This window comes from Sus scrofa, chromosome 3 (assembly GCF_054392235.1).
Source record: "Sus scrofa isolate SSC_HxYL_T2T_F1_AM1 chromosome 3, Sscrofa_HxYL_maternal_Yorkshire_Landrace_v2.0, whole genome shotgun sequence".
Lineage (NCBI taxonomy): Eukaryota > Metazoa > Chordata > Mammalia > Artiodactyla > Suidae > Sus > Sus scrofa.
Genome location: NC_139385.1, coordinates 125,447,399 through 125,469,082, shown reverse-complemented (window position 1 = coordinate 125,469,082; position 21,684 = coordinate 125,447,399). Strand labels below are relative to the sequence as shown.

Genomic DNA, 21,684 nt, shown 5'->3' with positions numbered 1-21,684 from the left:
ACTGCTCCTTATCGTTCACCTCACATACGAACTCTGATCCGAAATACGGCCATTTCCTTCCTCATAATCACGCTCACACCCACCCTTTTTTCCCACTGTAACCGCCAAAATTCTTGTCCACATGAATGCACAAGTTAAATTCTATGACACCGTGCGCCCAGGGCTCTGCAACCCCTTCTTCCTGTAGTTCATCTATGAACATTCAGAGAAATCCACTAAGCACATTTATTCAAACATCTCTGACTTTATGGTGGATTCTAATCACTCAGAAGCTTCATTGCTCCCAATTAAAAAAAAAAAAAAATCAGAGCACAAAGTGAAATAATCCAGGAAGAGAGAGATAAATACTATACACTCTCGCTCCTATGTGGAATCTAACACCAAAAAAAGTCAAACTCAAGATAGAAGCAGAGCAGGTTGGTAGTTGCCAGGTGCAGAGGGTGAGGGAAATGGGGGGGGGAAGTGGTCAAAGGATACAAACTTTCAGCTACAAGATGAATATCAAACCTAGGCGTGGTGACTACAGTTAATTATACTCTACTGTGTACTTGAAATTTGCTAAGAGAGTAGATCTTAAACCACCACCACCAATTTCAAAAAAAAAAAAAAGGTAACTATGTGAGGGGATAGATGAGCTAACTTTAGTAATCATTTCACAATGTATATGTTTATCAAATCATCATGTTGCACACTTTACCACTACATTTGTGTATCTTTTCGTGTGGAGTACTCTTTGAAACCATAACTCTGAATCACAGAATGAAATTTTATCACAATCATCTATTTAAGCCTTGACTTGGCAATTATTTCCAACTATCTCTACCATGAACAATACAACAATAAACACGTTTAAAGCAAAACTGTAAAAAAGAAGAAGAACCAAGGAATTCCCATTGTGGCTCAGTGGATTAAGGACCTCACTAGCATCCATGAGGATGAAGGATCGATCCCTGCCCTCGATGGATTAAGGACCCAGCATTGCCGCAAACTGCAGTGCAGGCTGCAGAAGCAGCAAGCATCTGGCGTGGCTGTGGCTGTGGCATGGGCAGGCAGCTGTAGGTGTGCTTCGATCCCTAGCCTGGGAACTTCCATATGCCACAAGTGTGGCCCTAAAAAAAAAATAAAAACAAAAGTATAAACAAAAAAGAAGAAGAACCAGAATATAGCTTTAGCCTACAAAATGAAAGACCAGAGTCCTAATTATGAGAACGTAAGCAAAGTTTCTTCAATAGAAAAGGAGATCAGGGAGAGATGGGCTGGGAGTTTGGGGTGGAAATGTTGTAAAACTGGGTCGTGATGACAGTTGTGCAACTATGAATATAATAAAATTAACTGACCTTAAAAAATAAAAAGGAGTGGCAGTTCCCATTGTGGCTTGGTGGTTAACGAACCGGACTAAGAACCATGAGGATGCGGGTCCAATCCCCGGCCTTGCTCAGTGAGTTAAGGATCTGGCGTTGAGGTGAAGTGTGGTATAAGTAGCAGACACAGCTCAGATCCTGCGTTGCTGTGGCTGTAGCGTAGACCAGCAGCTGTAGCTCCAATTCAACCCCTAGCCTGGAAACCTCCATATCCCATGGGTGAGGCCCTAAAAACACACACACACAAAAAAAAAAAAAAAAAAAAAAAAGGAAAGAAAAGAAAAAGGAAAACAGCTCAAATAAAAATGAGCAAGGAGTTCCCATTATGGCTCAGCGGTAACCAACCTGATTAGTATTCCTGAGGATGCAGGTTCAATCCCTGGCCTCGATCAGTGAGTTAAGGATCCGGTGTTGCTGTGAGCTGTGGTGTAGGTTGCAGACGTGGGTCAGACTATTGCATTGCTGTGGCTATGGTGTAGGCTGGCAGCTGCAGCTCAAATTCAACCTGTAGCCTGGGAACTTCCACGTGCTGTGGGTGTAGCCCTAAAAAAAAAAAAAAAAAAAAGACCGAAAAAAAAATGATCAGAAGATCTGAACGGATACCTCGCCTATGAAAAGATGTTCATCACCATTTGTCATTACGAAACTACAAAGTAAAACAACAATGAGATACCTCTATATACCTACTAGAATGGTAAAATCCAAAAAATTGTCAATAACAAATGCTGACAAGAAGGTAGGGCAACAGGGACTCTCATCCATTGCTAGTGGAAATGCACAAACAGCCTTGTTGGAAAACAGTTTTGCAGTCTCTTATAAAACCAAGCACAGCTTTACCATATGGTTCAGCAACTGCACTAGGTATTTACCCAACTGAGTGGAAAATGTATATTCACATAAAACCTGCACCCATGATGATCATTATACAACTACAGATGTGATAAACTCATTGAGTAATAAAAATATATATATATTAAAAAAAAAACCTACACCCAAATGTTTATACCAGCTTTATTCACAACTGCCAAATAATGAAAGCAACCAATGGAATGGATAAGCAATGAGATCCTGCCATATAGCACTGGGAACTATACCTAGTCGCTTATGATGCAGCATGATAACGTGAGAAAAAAGAATGTATACATGTATGTGTGACTGGGTCATCTTGCTATACAGTAGAAAATTGACAGAACACTGTAAACCAGCTATAATGGAAAAAATAAAAATCATCTTGAAAAAAATTTTTTACACACTAGAGAAGTTATAAGAATTTTTTCATTTTAATTGAATCACTATGTTATACACCTGAAACTAACATAATTTGTAAATCAACTATCCTTCAATTAAAAAAGAATACATTTTTAAAGAATTTTTTTCATTAAAAAAAAAGGCAACCAAGATGCCCTTCAATAAGTGAATGGATAAACTGCCACTTTCATAAATGGAATATTGTTTAGTAATAATAAATAAGCTATCAAGCCATGAAAAGACATGAAGCTTAAATGCATATTGCTAAGTGGAAAAAAAAAAAAAAACAGTCTGAAAAAGCTACCTACCATATGATTCCAATTTTATGAACTGCTAGAAAAATATATACATATACGAATAGTAAAATAATCCGTGGTTGCCAGAGATTTGGGAAGAAGGGAAGCGGAATGGAGAGGCGGAGCACAGGAGAAACTTTAGGGGGATAAAACTTGGTATGCTACCGTAGTGGTGGACACTGACACTAGCATCTGTGAAAAACAAAACAAATTTACAACATGGAGTGGACCTTAATGTATGTAAATTTTTTAAAAAATCCCTTAGGAGATCAGAGGATCCCAGGATAAAATGCAGAATATGACAGAACAATCTTAACTGCATTACAAATATATGAAGCCACCTCACTGACGGGGGTGTGGGGGCAGGAGGGTGACCTAAGCAACTGTGAAAGCGAACGGAGTCTGTAAGACTAAAGACAAAATAAAATATGCATAAGTACTGTGCTCTAGTTTCCCACAGGTAATGGGTGGACCATTCTGATACTGCTCTGCATGCCCGCATAACTGAACAACCAAGTAAACAGATGGCAGATGGTGGAGTGTGAGGTTACAGATAAGCAAGGTAAGAAGCTAGAAGGATCCAGGTGGTAATGGAATGGATTACAATCGGAGACATCAGTATAAGTTCATGGTTACCGTAATACGCATACACGGATAGTCACACATGAAGGCGTTTGTAGGTATGTGTACGCACATGCATCAGCATACACACATGCATGTCCTTGCTCTGCCAACTGAGAGGGTCTGGAAACAACACTATCCCAAAGCAATGAGCACATTTAGTGCTCAAACTTTTGTTTACAATACCGTTCTCCAATAAAGGGAACCAGGGCTCCTTGGAGAAATGCCTGAGGCAGGAAATATAATGAGCCTGGAGCACCTTGTAAGAGCACCTTAAAAACACTCCCAATGGTCAAAGTTGGAAAAATTTCAGCAACAATAGAAATTAAGTAGTATTTGGAGTTCCCGTCGTGGCTCAGTGGTTAACGAATCCGACTAGGAACCATGAGGTTGTGGGTTCGGTCCCTGCCCTTGCTCAGTGGGTCAAGGATCTGGCATTGCCGTGAGCTGTGGTGTGGGTCGCAGACTCAGCTCAGATCCCTCGTTGCTGTGGCTCTGGCGTAGGCTGGCAGCTACAGCTCCGATTAGACCGCTAGCCTGGGAACCTTCATATGCTGTGGGAACAGCCCTAGAAATGGCAAAAAGACAAAAAAAAAAAAAAAGAAAGAAAGAAATTAAGTAGTATTCAATATCCTTAAGTTGATACTGATACAAATGAGTGAATTAGTTAATAAATGAAGGGTCAACAAATATCCTGTGCAGAAAAATTCCAAGTAATTTATATAGATACTCTGCCCTGAAGAAGGTGGAAAATAACTCCCCACTCTTTCAGTGTGAGCTGCACACAGTGACCCCCTTCCTAAGAAGTAAAGGAGAGGGGGAGAAAGCTGCTAAAACACAAGCTCAACCAGGTGATCAAATTCAGCATCCACAGTGATAAATCATGCTGACAGGAGGCATCTGTGACATGATGTGATGAAAATGGCATTCTACCTCTGGTCTTCTCCCCTAAGCCCATAAACCCAGTCTTATCATCAGGAAAACATCACGCAAATCTCAGTAAGGGAAAATCTACAAAATACCTGACCAATACTCCTCAAAACTGTAATGCTTCATCAAAAACGTGGTTAAAAAAAAAAAATTATGGGAGTTCCCATTGTGGCTCAGCAGTAACAAACCCAACTAGGATCCATAAGGACAAGGGTTCAATCCCTGGCCTCGCTCAGTGGTTAAGGATCCGGCATTGCTGTGAGCTGTGGTGTAGGTCGCAGGCGAGGCTTGGATCCCACATTGCTGTGGCTGAGGTGTAGGCTGGCAGCTGCAGCTCCAATTAGACCCCTAGCCTGGGAACCTCCATATACCTCGGGTGCGGCCCTAAAAAGCAAAAAAAAAAAAAAAAAGTGCTATCCTGAGTGGATTCTGGAACAGAAAAAGGCCATTAAGTAAAGACTGAAGAAATCCAAGTATGGATTTTAGTTACTAATAATATACCATCATTAGTTCATTAACTGCAGCCAATGAACCATACGAATGTAAGATGTTAATAACAGAAGGAACGAGGTACAGCAAGCATGTGGGAACTCCCTGTTATTGTTCAATTTTTCAGTAAATCTAAAACTGTCCTAAAAACTAAAGGGTATTTTTTTTAAAGACAATTCTTAGAGTTCTCTTGTGCATAGCCAATTAAGGATTTGCAGCAGCTCAGGTTTGATCCCTGGCCCAAGAACTTCCACATGCCAAAAGTACAGCCAAAAAAAGGAAAACAAAGAAAAAAAGACATGGAGTTCCCGGCATGGCGAAGCAGAAATGAATCTGACTAGGAACCACAAGGTTTCAGGTTCAATACCTGGCCTCGCTCAGTGGGTTAAGGATCCAGCATTGCCGTGGGCTGTGGTGTAAGTCGAAGATGTGGCTCAGATCCTTCATTGCTGTGGCTGTGGCATAGGCAGGCAGCTACAGCTCCGATTAGACCCCTAGCCTGGGAACCTCCATATGCCACTGGTGCCACCCTAAAAAAACAAAAAACAAAAAAGACAATACAGTTACATATTTCCTTTTGTTTATTCTCCTGATTTTAAAAGCAATTGACTTTTAATACAATACAGATAAAACACTATCTATAAAATTATATTGTTGAACCTGTAATATATAAAATTCCCTAAGAAGACACAACAATCTTAAATGTCTACATACCTAACCATGGCGCCTCAAAATACACTAAGTAAAAAATGAGAGACCTGAAAGGAGAAAGAGACAAATCCACACTTACACTTACAAACGTCAACACTCCTCAATGAATGGTACAAGCAGAAAGTCACCATGCATGGGGAAGGACTAAACAACACCATCAGCCAACAAGATCTACCTGACATTTGTGGAACAACCCGTCCAACAACCACAAAATACAAATTCCTCACAGGTGCACATAAAACACGCACCACATTCAGAAAAGGGGATTCCTCTGGAGATGGAAGCAGAATCATGCGACTGTAGAGGGACAGCAACGCTATTAGCTATGATGTATTTATTAGGCTGGGTTCTGGGTACTCTATACTGTTCTTTATGCTTCATATGTCCTATTTCATAACGAAATTTTAATTCATTAGAGTATATTCTTTGGCAAACCTTTCCTTTGGTGTGGTTTGGGGGCTTAAAGAGGCAAGGCTCCAGACATTTTGTCATTAAAATGGGCTATACCAAAAACCATAAGTTCTGAACTTTTATCCCAAAGTAGAGGAATGTTTACAAACTCCGTAATTTAGTATAATATTTATTACTTCGAATCCTCGGCAATGTCTTCTATGGGTATCCCAACAGTATCTGCCAACAAAAGATGCATTTTAAATTTGTCTCCAAACCGGAGTTCCCGCTGTGGCGCAGCGGAAACGAATCCAACTAGTAACCATGAGGTTGTGGATTCAATCCCTAGCCTCGCTCAGTGGATTAAGGACCCAGTGTTGCCATGCTGTGGTGTAGGCCGGCAGCAACAGCTCCAATTAGACCCCTAACCTGGAACCTCCACAGGCCTCAGGTGCAGCACTAAAAAGACAAAAGACAAAAAAAATTGAAAAAATAAATGTCTCCAAACTAAATTTTTTTTTTAATCTATGTATTATTTCAGCCAGTCTTACTAAAACAGGAGGAAGACAAGTTTATGGCTTTTTGTCTTTAACTCCTAAAGCAAGAAATCTCCAAAGAAACCTCTAAAAATGTATCATTAAGTTAATGAAATTTTAAGATTTAAAAAAAAAAAGGAGTTCCTGTCCTGGCTCAGAGGTTCATGAATCCAACTGGGAACCATGAGGTTGCAGGTTCGATCCCTGGCCTCACTCAGTGGGTTAAGGATCTGGCGTTGCATGAGCTGTGGTGTAGGTCCCAGATGCAGCTTGGATCTGGCGTTGCTGTGGCTCTGGTGTAGGTCAGCAGCTGTAGCCCAGATTCAACCCCTAGCCTAGGAACCTCCATATGCTGCAAGTGCGGCTCTAAAAAGACAAAAAAAAAAAAAAAAAAAAAAAAAAATTCATTAGCACATGACGAGAATCATCACTGGAAAAAGCTCAGTAAGTTTGTCTTTATATTCTGGATGCTCAGTTTTAAAATATCTTAACTGATCATGTTAGCCTCATACTACCAGTAAGCAAACATCTTAAGGCACGATATATGCAACAGTATATAGAAACTCATATATCAAACAGTATTTTTCACAATTTTAAGAGTGTTGTTTTGCTTTGTTTTTTACTGATTGCCTCTTCAATCTGCTGAGATCATTATTGTTTTGTACTTTGCATTTGACTGGCAACGAGCTCATAATATCAAAAGAAGCATCAGCTCTGTTTCCTGCTGTTCATGTGTTCCGCCATTATCACTTCAATCTTCGGTTGAATCTGAAACTTTAAGTGGCAGTTTCTTTGCAGGAATCTTTTTAAGCTCTTTCTCTATTCATTCAGCAAGGTTCATTTCATGCAAATCCGATAATATCATCTGAAAGCCCAGTGAACCAGGCAAAGGACGGCTGCAATATGGTCAAACAGAACGTAAGCAAACAAACAAGGAGGTTCACAGCCAGACTGCAGTGCTCCGAGATCCTCATCTCAGGGGACCTGGCTTCCCACACCTGATGTACATCCTCAGACATACAGACGGGGTAAAGTGTCAACCTATGGATTAAATGTTAGTAAAATTAACAGCCCCCTTTTTTCCTTCTTGTCATAACCTGCCTCGAAGCTCAATTGCATGCCTCCCACTTTGGAAACCAATACTCAGAAAAAAAAAAAAAAGAACACTAGAATGAGGAAATGAGACCGTGCTAGGCCAGAGGAGCACATGAGGAGTGTGAATGGTAGACTCCGATGAGGAAATCTAGAACCTTCGTGGTCAGTTAATTTGGCCTAGGGTTACAAAGCGAGCAGTGTCTGGCGTCAGGCAACCGATTTGACAACCATAAAGCTTACGCTCTCTCAGCTGTGCCACATCGCCCCCTCCAGGGCAAACACGAGGACTCCAGGACTGAGCAACAACTTAGGTCACAGTGAAACGGGGTCTGGAGGAGAGTGCAACGCAGTGTCTGGACCCTCATTCATCTGTCAGGGAAGCAGTGTGTTCCAGAGCTAGAATAAGTCTGCAGGCAGAAGTTAAGTAAACCCCACAGTAAAATCTAAAGGAAAGAGAGGAGGCTCTGGAAATGCTTCCAGAGAGTCTCGGTACTGCACCTAAGTGTTAAGTATCCTTCGTTTCCCTTGAGTCTTCTTGTTAATGTCTTAACTTCTAGCTCTCAGTTACCTCAAAGAATCTCGGTATCAAAACTTCTTGTGCATGTTCACGGTCTCCCAGCAAAACTCTTGGCAGTTTTTCTCTGGATGCTCCTTTAACTAAGTCAGAGATGACTAAGTGTGTCGCTAATAAGTACTTAGCTGGAACTAATCAAACTTCCCTGAAAGAGAACCAACTTCCTTGCTTATTTCAGGAGAAGTCTCAACTCTCCTTTCCTAACACTTCTTCTCTCTTTCCTTTCAAATTAAAAAAAAAAAAAAAAAAAAAAAAAAAAAGCCAGCTCTCTTTGGGACTCTAAAGTCCTTAAAGAGGCCCAAAAGTGAGCAAAAAAAAATTTTTTTTTTGCTGCATACTATTCAATTATAATGAGGCTTAGTTATAAGAATATTTAGTCCAAACCTGATTATTGCTGAAATGCTGTAATAGACAGCTTATATACAATGTTGTCAGCATACAAAAATTCAAGATCAAACCGTATTTTCTTTAAAAGTTCATTTTTTGGTTGTTAAAATGCATTAACAAGTAAATCATAGACAGTATATCTGTTTTTCTCAGTTATCTGCAACTCAGAAAGGTCTGTTCTACTCTTTTTTTTTTTTTTTTTTTTTTGTCTTTTTGTCTTTTTGCCATTTCTTGGGCCGCTCCCGCGGCATATGGAGGTTCCCAGGCTAGGGGTCTAATCGGAGCTGCAGCTGCCAGCCTACGCCAGAGCCACAGCGGCGCAGGATCCGAGCTGCATCTGCGGCCTACACCACAGCTCACGGCAACGCCGAAACCTTGACCCACTGAGCAAGGGCAGGGATCGAACCCGCAACCTCATGGTTCCTAGTCGGATTCGTTAACCACTGTGCCACGACGGGAACTCCCTGTTCTACTCTTAACATGTTAAAGAGAAAATAATGATAATTTCAACAAAAGTCAAAAAGACCTCCTTCATCAAATTCAACACCCAATAAAAATACTAACCAAGAGTAGAAGAAGACTTCCTTAAATTGACAAAAGACATCTACTAGAAACCTTTGGTAAGTATCACATCTAATAGCAAAACATTGGAAGCATTCCCATTCAGGAAAAAGACTGAAATGCCTGTATAGTCACTGCTATTCAACTTTTGCACTGGAGGGTCTAGGCATTGCAAAAACAGAAAAAAACAAGATAAGTGGTATAAAGTTTAGAAAGAAGCCTGGTCAATTAAATCTTCTAGTCAAAGTAGCCCAGTAAGTAAGCACTTTGATGCAGCCCCTCGGCTCCAAATACACAGTAGTAGACATTTTAAACATATTTTTTTTTAAGCTCTACGAAGGCTCAAAAACAAGATCAACCTCCACTTGGATCAATAAAAGAACGGATACACAAAGCTGTGAGCAGGGCTGAAGCTACAGGCTTGTTGGACTCTGAGTCTAGAAGCAGGTGTATACTTCCTGCAGGGCAACGGTGACACAGGGGGAAGGAAGGCAGTGGAGAAACAGGAGACCTCTGAGCCAGACTCACTGCTTAAAGCCAAGGACGAGGCCAGACCTCAAAGGAAGCTAAAAAATACCCTGCCAGTCTGCCTAGAACGATGGTGCTCTAGGCTTAGAAAACTGACACGATAAAAACACAGATGCATATCCAAGAACTGAACCAAAACATTCACACACTCTGTGAGTGGATCTAAGATAGCCCCAATTACTTCAAAGAGCAGGACCCTGACCATTATCACATCTGATTTGATATGACAGTAGTCCGGTAGCTCAATGGAAGCACCTGAAACATCACCACCCAGAGAAAGGTAAAGCACAGACACGAGAGAAACAAAATCAAAAGTACTAACCCTCGAGTGAGTCTGTAAATCAAAACCTCAAAGCATATAAAGAAATACAACGCCAAGAAAAAGAGCCAACGAAAGCAACAATTAGAATATAAACTCATACCAGATGAAGTATAATTTTACAAAACAGCCAGACAAAGGCTTTTTTTTTTTTTTTTTTTTTTTTTTTGTCTTTTTGCCATTTCTTGGGCCGTTCCCTCCGCATATGGAGGTTCCCAGGCTAGGGGTCCAATCGGAGCTGTAGCCACCGGCCTACGCCACAGCCACAGCAATGGGGGATCCAAGCCTCATCTGCGACCTACACCACAGCTCCCGGCAACACCAGATCCTTAATCCACTGAGCAAGGGCAGGGACCGAACCCACAACCTCATGGTTCCTAGTCAGATTCGTTAACCACTGCGTCACAACGGAAACTCTGACAAAGGCTTATTTTTAAGTACATTTAGGGAGCTAGGATATAGATTTTTTTAATTACTGGGAATGCAAAATTGGATAGCCACTCTGGAAGACAGGCAGTTCCTTACAAAGCTAAACATACTCGTACCATATGATCCAGCAATCCTGCTCCTAGGTGCTTATCTACAAGAATATTTACCTACATGAATATTTATAGAAACTTTATGCATAACTACCCAAACCTAGAAGTAACCAAGATGTCCCTCAACAGATGAATGGATAAACAAACTGTGGTACTTTCATACAATGAAATTTTTTTTTTTTTTCTTTTTGCCTTTTCTAGGGCCGCTCCTTCGGCATGTGGAGATTCCCAGGCTAGGGGTCTAATTGGAGCTGTAGCCACCAGCCTAGCCAGAGCCACAGCAACTCAGGATCTGAGCCGCGTCTGCAACCTACACCACAGCTCACAGCAACGCCAGATCCTTAACCGACTGAGCAAAGCCAGGGATCGAACCTGCAACCTCATGGTTCCTAGTCAGATTCGTTAACCACTACGCCACGACAGGAACTCCAACAATGAAATATTTTTCAGCAATAAAAAGAAATGAGTGATCAAGCCAAGAAAAGACACAGAGGATACTTAAAAGCATAATGCTAAGTGAAAGAGACCAGTCTGAAAGGCTACAATACTGTATGATCCAAACTATATGACATTCTGAAAAAGGCAAAACTATAGACACAGTAAAATGATCAGTGGTCACCAGGAGCTCAGTAGGAGAGAGAAATGAATGTGTAGAATACAGGGGATTTTAGGGCTATGAAATTATTCTGTATTACACTGCAATGACATTACATGAAATGTCATGTAGTAACATTTTGCATTTGTCAAACCCCATAGAACACAACACCCACTTACAACACAAAGAGTGAAGCCTAACATAAACTATGAACTTAAATTAATAATAATGTATCAAGGAGTTCCTGCTTTAGCTCAGTGGTTATGAGCGCAATTAGTATCCACGAGGATGCAGGTTCACTCCCTGGCCTCTCTCAGTGGGTTAAGGATATGGCATTGCCATGAGCTGCAGCACAAACAACTTTTATTTGTTTCTTGGGATTTTTCATTCCCATAAATAAATAAGCATAAAATTCATTTTTACCAGAAAAATGAATTTCAGAAATCGCTAGTCAAGAGAGAAACGGGCTGGGTCTGGAGTCCTTTGAGTAGTTACATATATTTCTGCTTATATCATAGACTCTACATTGAGTCTGCTCTAAACCACTTAAGAACGATTTTCTAGACTGTTACTGTGAAATGTGTTGCTTTCATTTACAATCTTGCAACTGTGGGGACTTGGATGATGAGTAACCACAGCATTAAGGGATTTTAGGGGTATGAAGTTCCCATTGTAGCACAGTGGAAACAAATCCGACTAGGAACCATGAGGTTGCGGGTTCGATCCCTGGCCTCTCTCAGTGGGTTAAGGATCCGGCATTGCGGTGAGCTGTGGTATAAGCCGCAGACGTGGCTCAGATCTGGCATTGCTATGGCTGTGGCGCAGGCCAGTGGCTACAGCTTCAACTAGACCCCTAGCCTGGCAACCTCCATATGCCAAGGGTACGGCCCTAAAAAGATAAAAGTCAAAAAAAAAAAAAAAGGGGGGGAGGGATTTTTATATCCCATTATATTAAAGAGAGGGTTGAGGAGGCCTACAGAAATATATACATTAAAACAAAATTCAAGTAAGAAAAACAAATTAGGACCAAAGGAAAATGAGAGTAGGAAAAAGATGAAATCAGGGGTAAGGATGATATACAAAATGCAGGACTTCCCACTGTGGCTCAGCTGGTTAAGAACCCCACATCCTCTCCATGAGGATGCTGGTTCGATCCCAGGCCTCACTGAATGAGTTAAGCATTCGGTATTGCCATGAGCTGCAGTGTAGGACACAGATACGGCTTGGATCCAGAATTGCTGTGGCTGTGGTACAGGCTGGCAGCTGCAGCTCTGATTCATCCCCTAGCCTGGGAACCTCCATGTGCTGAAGGTGGGCCCTAAAAAGCCAAAAAAAAAAAGTGTCACTATATCTTCATCAGTTATAACAAATGTACTGCACTAATGTAAGATGTTAACAGTGGGAGAGTCTCTATGAAGAAGAGGGGTTATAGGAACTTCCTGTACTACCTACGCATTTTGGTCATACTCAGTGAGTGAAAGATACATAAAGAGTGATTGAAGTCCACAACTGAACAGTACTCAGCATTTAAAAATAAATGAACCAGATCCACAAAGGGCAACATGGTTAAGTCTTCACTGACTAATTTCAATCGGGCACCCCTTAGACCTAGCAGCTGTACTTTTCACTCGCTGCAGCAACGTGTGAAACGGCAAACAGCTTTAATGACCCTTAATGAGAGGATTAATAAACCGCAGTCCAGTGCATACTACATAAGGGATTGGGCAGTCGTCAAGAATCAGGTAGATCTTTATGTTCCATCATGGAAAGACCTTAGACATTCTGTCAGAGAAAAGCTGCAGACCAAGGTGTACAGTATCATGTCATTAATGGGGGCCTGGCAGGAAATCCTACTTTTGTCTGCGTTACCTACATACAGATGAAAACCTAGAGAGAAGGGTCTGACAGGATCACAACAAACTGGTAATCGCAGTTTTGGTGGAGAAGGGAGTGGGTCAAGGGGGCCTTTAGTCTGTCTGTACTGTTCGAGCATTTTCTAAGAGAGCATGCATTCACGAGCCACTTGCAGGGCTGCAGTACACAGCCACAGGCTGCACCATATAACCCCAGGAGGGACCATGCTCAGGGACCCGGATGTGAATGGCACCCCTACAGTTAGCAGTATACATCCTGCACAACTAGATGCCACAGCCCTCATGTTTGCATAATTAGAAATAAATAAGAGGGGAGTTCCCTTCAGGGCTCAGTGGTTAACAAAGCCGACTAGGATCCATGAGGATGAGGGTTCAATCTCTGGCCTCACTCAGTGGGTTAAGGATCAGCCACAGCTGTGAGCTGTGGTGTAGGTCGCAGATGTGGCTGGGATCCCACAACACTGTGGCTGCGGCATAGGCCAAAAAAAAAAGAAGAAATAAATAAGAAGGAAGATCTGTATATATATATATATTTTTTTTTCAAACTCGTCCAATTCTGCATGGAACAGCTATCCAGTTTATTATATGAAAACCATACATCAATAAAGGCGATTTAGAAAGAAATATAAATTAAATAAATAAATAAATAAAATACAGTATCATTGAGAAAACCTGAAACAAGGCATCCAAAATTACAGGACCTAGGTATCCCAAAACAAGAACTGTAGGAGTTCCCATTGTGGCTTGATCTGGTGTTGCTGTGGCTGTGGTATAGGCTGGCAGCAGAAACTGATTTGACCCCTAGCCTGGAAACCACCATATTAGTAGACACGGCCCTAAATTAAAAATAAATAAATAAATAAATAAGAACCAGTAGACACCTGCTGGTTGTACTCTTAAGTACACAGCCCTGAAACTAACTTAGTTCTTCAAGGCTTACTACAGAATGCCAAATTTGAATTAATACTTTATTTTCATGAGGTAACATAGGTCCTGAGATATTTTATATTAAAGACATAAAATAAATGGTTACCTGGCATTCTATTGACTTTAAGTCTGATTTTCTAAGTAGAAATTTTGTTTCTCACACAGAGTGGACACTCAAAACCCTGCCAGCACTGCCTTGACTACATTACCCCCTTCAAAGGTAATTCCATTTATGTGTGATAAAAATCCTCAGAGAACTCATAAAAGGTCAAGTTTTAATTTGGCAGTCAAAGTAACCTAACAGGCACTGCAGCACAGGCAATTGAAACAGCAGCCTGGAGCCTGAGTCCCGAAATCCAACCAAGGCAGAGAAAAGGCAGAATCTCAGCCCTCAAAAAACAGAGATATATCCTCTCACTATAGACCTAAGATCCAAGAACACGAATAAAAATGAAAAAGTGTTCTCTAGACAAAAGTATTCTCCTTCCCCAAGTGATGGAAAAGAGGAGGGCCAGAAATGGGATGACTTGAAGCAATGGCCCAAAGAGTAAGCTCCTGGCAGCCAACATGCAATAAAGACGTGAAAGTGGCAGCAAGGCCAAAAAAAAAAAAAAATCACACCTCCGTCACTATAGCCACGAAGATCTAAGAACCTGGGTTACTCGGCCAAAAAAAAAGGAGAGATCGAGCCTGAAGAACAAGTAAAGTTCATCAGCTATCCCTACCACCAAATTGATCAACAGGGTTCCGTGTAAAATAGAGCAAAACCTTGCTGGGTTCATTCATTTTTGCAAGAGGCAGGCATTTAGTGCCTGCTGTGGCTCAGGCTCTGTTCCTGTCACTGAGGATTCAGTTAACAGTCATGGAGTTTCATTCTACTTAGGAAGGAAGGGAACTTCTTATCTATTTCCAATTCCCTTTTCCCTTCTCTTACCTATTTCCAATTCTCTTTTCCCTTCTCCCCCTTTAAATGTTAAAAGCACCTTCAAAAACTCCCAAATTCTTCCCACAAGCTTCTCGGACCCTCCTACTTGAATCCCCAAACCAAGCAGTTTTATGACTCGAACCTCCCAATACTGTGAAAAAAGAGACCTAAAATGAATACGGTATGAGGTAAAACTCAAATCTGCTTTGTATTTTATACGCATACCTTCACAATCGGATTGTCCGCACCCAAACAGCAAACGATGGCTGTGTTTTACACAATTTTGTGGATCACGGTTCTCGACCGAAAAGAGCTAATCAATAAACATTTGCTGAGAAGGCTGGAAGGTCTTCCTAATCCCAAGGCCTGGCACAGGAATTTAACAGCAAGCATTCCATAGCTGCATCCTCCCTCCTCTCAGGGCACTTTCCTTTAAAGGGTGACCTCGGGGGACAGGTTCACTGTTAGGCGCCTCGGGAAATAGTGCTTTAGGGCGATGTGAAATAAATTCCCTTCCCTCTGCCAGGGCCTGCCTGCCTCACCTGCCCTCTGCCAGGACCTGCCTCCTTCGCCCCCTTCAACACCTAACGCAGAGCCTCCTCCCAGCCAGCCGGCCTCCGGCAGCATCAGTCCAGCGCCCGCACCCCAGCTCCGCGCCCGGTGGCCACAGCAAGCTCGGGACCCGGGAGTCCCCTCCCCGGCCCCGGGGATCACAGCTCGGCGACGCCAGCCGGGGGCTGCGCTCCATCCCCTCGGATCGCCCCTCCAGGGCCGGGAGCGGCGGGGGCCGGGAGCGGCGGAGACCGCTCGCGCGGCGCCGTCTCCTCTCACAGCGCGCGCGGTGCTGCGGCCCCGGCTCCCAGGCTCAGTCTCCGCCGCTCCCGGCCCTGCACCCCCGCAGGCTCCCCAGGTGCGGGCGCTGCGCGGGCTCCTTCTCGTCCCTCGCGAGCGCGAGGCTCCAGCACCGCGCTCCTCTCCCGCAGCCAGCGGCCGCCGCCGCCGCCAACCCCCACCGTACTTACTTCTCGGCCGGAGCTGGGGGCGTCGAGAAGGTCTTCGGGGGCCGCAGCCTCCTCCGTCTCCTCCGGCCCGGCCCCCGCGGCTCAGGCGGCGGCGGCGTCCGCTCAGGCCCCGGAGCCGCCCCCGCGGCGAACGTTCTCAGGCGCCCGGCTCGCGCCGCTTCCCCGCCCGGCACGCGCAGCGAGCCCGCCCCCGGCGCGAGGGCGCGAGGGCGCGAGGGCGCAGGGCTGGGGGCGGGCACGAGCCGCCTGCGCGAACGCGCGGCTGGGGGCGGGGCTTCCGCCGCGCGGAGGAGGGGGCGGGCCAGCGGGCCTCATTCCCCTCGAGCCCCGCCCCCTACGGCCGGGTTCCGGGAGGGCGGAGGAAACTTGCCCCCTACCGACTTCGCCCGGGTGTCTGAAGCGGGCCGCGGAGGTGCATTTCTACTCCGTAGGTATGGGCCCCGCCACCTGGATGCTCGCCCCGACGTAACTACGAGGTAAAAAATGCAAAGAACCACCTCCACCCCGAATCATTCATCCGTGCCTGGAGCACGAGACCCTGCCCCGAGTGATTTTTCCAGATTGATTCAACCCAGCGAGCAGTTACTGAGCACCGACTCCGTGCCTAGCGCTGTAGCGCTGTACCAGGTGCTGTGTGGTTACATCGTCATCGTCACGGTCCCCGATCACAAGAAGCGCATAACTTAGTGGAAAAGCAGCCATGTAAACAACCAGGTCTGGTGACCCGTGCAAAGCCAAGCCACAGTGAGATGTTGTGGGAGAACAGAGGAAGAGATTACTTCCGCTTGGACAATGCTCGGGGGTTCTTGGAAGAGGTGGCATTTGTGTTCACCATGCAGGGAAGAAAAGGACGTACTAGGAGGAAAAAAGGGGGAGGGGACATTAAAAGCTAGGTAAACAGCTTGGACAAAGGAACGGAGAGTAAATAAAGGTTACCATCTCAGCATCAGCTTTTTTGCTTTAATATCCTTTTTTTTTTTTTTTTTTTTTTTTTTTTTGTCTTTTTGCTATTTCTTTGGGCCGCTCCCGCGGCATGTGGAGGTTCCCAGGCTAGGCGTCTAATCGGAGCTGTAGCCACCGGCCTACGCCAGAGCCACAGCAACGCGGGATCCGAGCCGCGTCTGCAACCTACACCACAGCTCACGGCAACGCCGGATCGTTAACCCCCTGAGCCAGGGCAGGGACCGAACCCGAAACCTCATGGTTCCTAGTCGGATTCGTTAACCACTGCGCCACGACGGGAACTCCTAATATCCATTTTTGATCAAATCCTGTCCAAACTGTGTGAGAAACAGAAGGTGGTGCCGAATGAGGAACAGCAATGCTTCTTTTAACAGTTCAAAGGATCATTTTCTCAACATTTTTTGAGGCTCCAAACACTTTAAAGACTCTTGATATGTTAGTGAAGGATGTGAATCTCTAAACCAGGAGAGCCCAGGCCAGTATGTTTTGAGTCTGGTTTTTCACTGTTTTTTGGCAACTTATGGTACATCGTGCCACCTCCTGCTGCTGTCTGCCTGCCTGCCTGCCTTTACAGCATCCTCTTCCTCCTCTCATCTCCTATTTTTAAACCTCTATGGTGAAGGAGATGCTGGAAACCAAGTTTGTTAAATTCGAGTAAACAGGTTCCTCAAAAAAAGTTGGCATCGTCTATCACACATAAATTTTGTGACTGTTTTGCATACATAGAAGAATTTTTCACTTGTGTGCAGGGTCTTAGCTATGTTTTGAATGTGTTAAGAAACACAGAATACAGGTAAGGGAGCTCTTGTTTACTCACTACTTACGGAGCACCAATTGTGTGGAAGGCATTGAAAAGGTGAAACATCGATCCTGCCCTTTGGAGGAAAGATGTGTAAATAATGTAAAATAAACATGTAAATGTGGCTTGCTCTGTTTGCCCTATTGATTGAAACCACAGTAATTTCAGTATGTGGTTTAGCCATTCTGGGAATTAACCACTTTTAATATATTCATATTAGCATCTCGCCACCTCAGTTCTGTATTTCTGCACCTCTCACATTCTCAGAAAACTTCTTTCAAGCATTTCAGTCCTCACTCTCATTCCCCAAATTGCCGACTTCTTTTACCTACTTGTCCTTTGCTGTCACCATCTATTCATGTTTGAGCTTTTCCTGCTCTAAAGAAAAAGGAGGACACCTCTGTCACTCTAGATCATGCTCTGGTTACTACTCCTGCCTTTTTATTCACAAATCTCTGCCAACTCAGCACCCTCTCAATCCCCAACCCATAGCTGTGTGGCTCCTGTCCCCACGATTTCACTGCACTGCTCTCAGGCTTCATCCTAAATGCTCCAGGCCATTTTTGAGTCTATTGCTAGGGCCCTTGGAGGCATTTAAGAACACAGAGCATGTCACTTTTTTTTTTTTTTTTTTTTTTTTTTTTGAGGGCCACAGCTACAGCATATGGAAGTTCCCAGGCTAAGAGTCGAATCGGAGCTGCAGCTGCCAGCCTATGCCACAGCCGTATAGCAAGGCAGGATCTGAGCAGCATCTGCATCCTACACCACAGCTCACAGCAATGCTGGATCCCCGACCCACCTAGCAAAGCCAGGGATGAACTTGCATCCTCACAGACACTATGTTGGGCTCTTAACCCGCTGAGCCACAATGGGAACTCCCTGTAAATTCTTTATCACTTTTAATCCAGGCTGGCCTAAGTGAATTGCTTGACCAATGGAATGTGTGGTATTATGGGACTTCCATGCCTAAATCATATGGAGTCTTGAGGAGTCCACCCAGGTCTTTGGAAACACTTGCTCTTGAAGCCCTGAGCCACTATGTAAAATATAGTGGGGGAGTTCCTGTTGTGGCTCAGTGGTTAACGAATCTGACTAGGAACTATGAGGTTACAGGTTCGATCCCTGGCCTCGCTCAGTGGGTTAAGGATCCGGCGTTGCTGTGAGCTGTGGTGTAGGTTGCAGACGCAGCTCAGATCCTGCGTTGCTGTGGCTCTGGCATAGGCCGGTGGCCACAGCTCCGATTGGACCCCTAGCCTGGGAACCTCCATATGCCACAGGAGTAGCACAAGAAATGGCAAGAAGACAAATAAAATAAAATAAATAAAATAAAATATAGTGGAGAAGTTCTGAGACTACATGGAGAGGGTGAGGAGCCCCCCTGGTCCTAGCTAACACTAGTGAAGTCATCACAAATTCTCTGTATCAGCCTTGCCATCAGCTGAATACCCCTGAGTGGCCCCAATTAAGGCCACGTGGAACAGAAGAATCACCCAGCCAAATCCTACCCAAATTCCTACCCCAGAGATTGTGAAATTATAATCAAAATGGTCCTTCTTTAAGCCATTCCCTTTAGGGTAGGTAGCTTGTTGTGGAGTCTGGTAACCAAAATATTTGGCATCAGATTTCTCAAGAGCAAAGCGAGGCAATAATGATGCTGCATTTTCAGCATTTTCTAAAAGCTCAAGGAAAGAAGATGCAAGCTAAGGATTTTATATACATCCACCCATGTTGTTTTCCCAACATCAAAGGCTAGAGAGAAACAAAAATGCTTTAAAAAGCAAGAACTCAAAGAAGACTATGCACGTAAGTCCATCCCAAGTAGCTACTAGAGCAGGGGTCAGCAAATTTTTTCCAAGGCACCAGATAATAAATATTTTGAGTTTTGCAAGCTTAGCTTTTCAACTCTGCCATTGTACCACAAAAGCAGTCCGAAATAATATGCAAACAAGTGGGTGTGGCTATGTCCCAAAGAAACCTGTTTGAAAAATAGGCAGCAGACTAGATTTGGCCCACGGGCTGTGGTTTGCCACTTCTTACAGGAACAGAGATAAACTTATTGCTCTCAAGGAGTTCCCGTCGTGGCTCAGGGGTTAACAAATCCGACCAGGAACCATGAGGTTGCGGGTTCGATCCCTGGCCTTGCTCAGTGGGTTAAGAATCTGGCGTTGCATGAGTTGTGGTGTAGGTCAAAGTCGAGGCTCAGATCCTCCGTTGCTGTGGCTGTGGTGTAGGCTGGTGGCTACAGCTCGCATTAGACTCCTAGCCTGGGAACCTCCATATGCCGCGGGAGCAGCCCTAGAAAAAGGCAAAAAGACCAAAAAAAAAAAAAATACAAAAAAGTATTGCTCTCAAAAAAAGGCACAAGGGCTACGTGATTTAAGAAAATAATATACCATGACCAAGTGGGATTCATGTATTAATTTGCTGTAACAACCATAACCAAGTACCACAGGCTGGTCTAAAGAACAGAAACTTACTTCCTCTGAGCTCTGGAGGCTAAAAGTCTGAGATCACAGTGTCTGCAGGGTTCGTCTCCTCTGCAGCCTCCCTCCTTGGCTTGCAGACGGCCGTCTTCTCCCTGTGTCTTCACAGGGCTTTCCCTTTGTAATGTCAGCGTCTGTGTCCCAATCTCCTCTTCTTATAAAGACACCGATCATCGTAGAGCAGGGCCCACCCCAGGGATTTCATTTTAACTGAATTCTTTCTCTAAAGACTTTCTCTCCAAATGCAGTCACATTGTGTGGTCCTGGTGAGGACTTCAGCAACCTAAATGTCAAGGCTCAAACGCTTAGAAGAAAACATACACACATCACCTTGGGTTGGGCAAACCCTTCCTGCATACACCACCGTGAGCGCAAATGACAAAAGGTAAAACAGATAAATAGGATTTTCTCCAAATTAAAAACTTGCGTGTGGCAAAGGATGCCATAAAAAAGTGCAGAGACAGCCTACGGAATGGGAGAAAATATGTGTAACTAATAAAAATGGATGAGACTTAGTACCAGGATATACAAGCAACCCAACAGCTACAAAACAACCCAATCGAAAAATGAGGAAAGGGAGTTCCCACGGTGGCTCAGTGGGTTAAGAACCTGACATAATATCTATGAGGATGCGAATTTGATCCCTGGCCTCACTCAGCGGGTTAAGGATCCCCGTTGCCACGAGCTTCAGCATAGGTTGCAGACGCGGCTCTGATCTGGCGTGGCTGTGGCTGTGGTGCAGGCCGGCAGATGTAGCTCCAATTTGACCCCTAGCCTGGAAACTTCCATTCGCTGTGGGTGTGGCCCTAAAAAGACGAAAGAGGAAGAAAAAAAAGAAAGAAAAATGGGAAGAGGATTTCACCAGACATTTCTTCAAAGAAAATCTATAGGTGGCCAAAAACACATGTAAGGATGCTTGACATGATTCACTCTTATTGGAATAAGTCGAAGACCCAACGAAATACTACTTCACCCCCACTAGGAGGGCTGTACTCAAAAATCACAGGCAGGAACAAGTTTTGCTGAGGATGTGCAGAAACTGGAACCTTGATGCACTGCTGGTGGGAATGTAAATGGTGCCATTGCTCCAGAAAACAACTTGGCAGGTCCTCAAAATGTTAAACACGAAGTTGTCCTATGACCCGGCAATTCCACGTCTAGCTGTGCACCCAGAAACTTGAATATATATGGCCACGTGAAAACATATAGACACACATTCTAGGAATTTACTCTAAAGATATCTCCAAAAATAATATGTACTCTTACATAGGTAAGCTTCTTCATTGTATCATTAATTGCAAGATAATGGAAATGACCTAAATGCCCAAACACAGAAGGCTGGTTGAGTAAACTGGGATACTTCCAGTCAGCTACTGGGAAGTAATGGGGGATATCTTTGTGAACTGATATGAAGTAATCACCAGGGTAAATTATTAAGTTATAAAAGCAAAGTATAAAAGCAAATATAGTGTATGTTACCCTTTGTGTAATAAAGACAAAATAAGAAAATG

General features: G+C 43.8%; 2 protein-coding genes across 50 annotated transcripts in view; one reads left to right on the top strand and one right to left on the bottom strand.

Annotated features, from left to right (window-relative positions):
* DTNB (dystrobrevin beta) overlaps positions 1-16,119 on the bottom strand; it is a 247,992-nt gene extending 231,873 nt beyond the window's left edge. For all 49 annotated transcript variants that reach the window (XR_014842418.1, XR_014842419.1, XR_014842422.1 and 46 more), the window contains exon 1: positions 15,929-16,119. The gene's annotated coding sequence lies outside the window, so the exon portion shown is untranslated. The remainder of the gene's footprint in view (positions 1-15,928) is intronic.
* Positions 1-21,684, top strand: part of HADHB (hydroxyacyl-CoA dehydrogenase trifunctional multienzyme complex subunit beta) — a 602,797-nt gene that overhangs the window by 70,915 nt on the left and 510,198 nt on the right. The gene's annotated exons all lie outside the window — the stretch shown is intronic.